The sequence below is a fragment of the Tupaia chinensis genome, unplaced genomic scaffold (assembly GCF_000334495.1).
Source record: "Tupaia chinensis unplaced genomic scaffold, TupChi_1.0 Scaffold000238_1, whole genome shotgun sequence".
NCBI classification, from domain to species: Eukaryota; Metazoa; Chordata; class Mammalia; order Scandentia; family Tupaiidae; genus Tupaia; species Tupaia belangeri.
In genome coordinates this window covers 2,094,305-2,094,929 of record NW_006159716.1, presented here as the reverse complement: position 1 = coordinate 2,094,929, position 625 = coordinate 2,094,305, and positions in this window count along the sequence as shown.

Genomic DNA, 625 nt, shown 5'->3' with positions numbered 1-625 from the left:
GTGTGCGTGTGCGTGTGTGTGTGCGTGTGTGTGTGCGTGTGTGTGTGTGTGCGTGAGCGTGTGCGTGAGCGTGTGTGCGTGTGCGTGTGCGTGTGTGTGTGCGTGTGTGTGTGTGTGTGCGTGAGCGTGTGTGCGTGTGTGTGTGCGTGTGTGTGTGCGTGTGTGTGTGTGTGCGTGAGCGTGTGCGTGAGCGTGTGTGCGTGTGCGTGTGCGTGTGTGTGTGCGTGAGCGTGTGTGCCCAAAATCCCAAGAGGAGAATGAAGATGAAAGGATTGTGGCATGGCCATCCCCCGGGAGGGTGATTCCTCACTTTCCCTCTCTCTGTCTCTCTGGCAAGTGCATGTGCCTCTAGCAAAGCCTAAGGGGAAAATCACTACAGCTTGTGGGGAATGTTGAGAGGGCACACCGGAGCCTGTGCCTTGAGAGAGGGCATTTTCGTCTCCCCATCCTTGCCCTTTGAGCCCTTCCCGTCACTTCCTAAGATCTCATGCTTCTTTTCAGTCCCCCCTCCAGATGACCTGACCCACTCATTCCATAAGCATTTGCAAGCGGGTGCTGAGAGATGTCGGGGTGCAGTGGACACAAGCGTTTGCCCAACTTAGAGTCTAGTGGGAGGCCAGGCGGG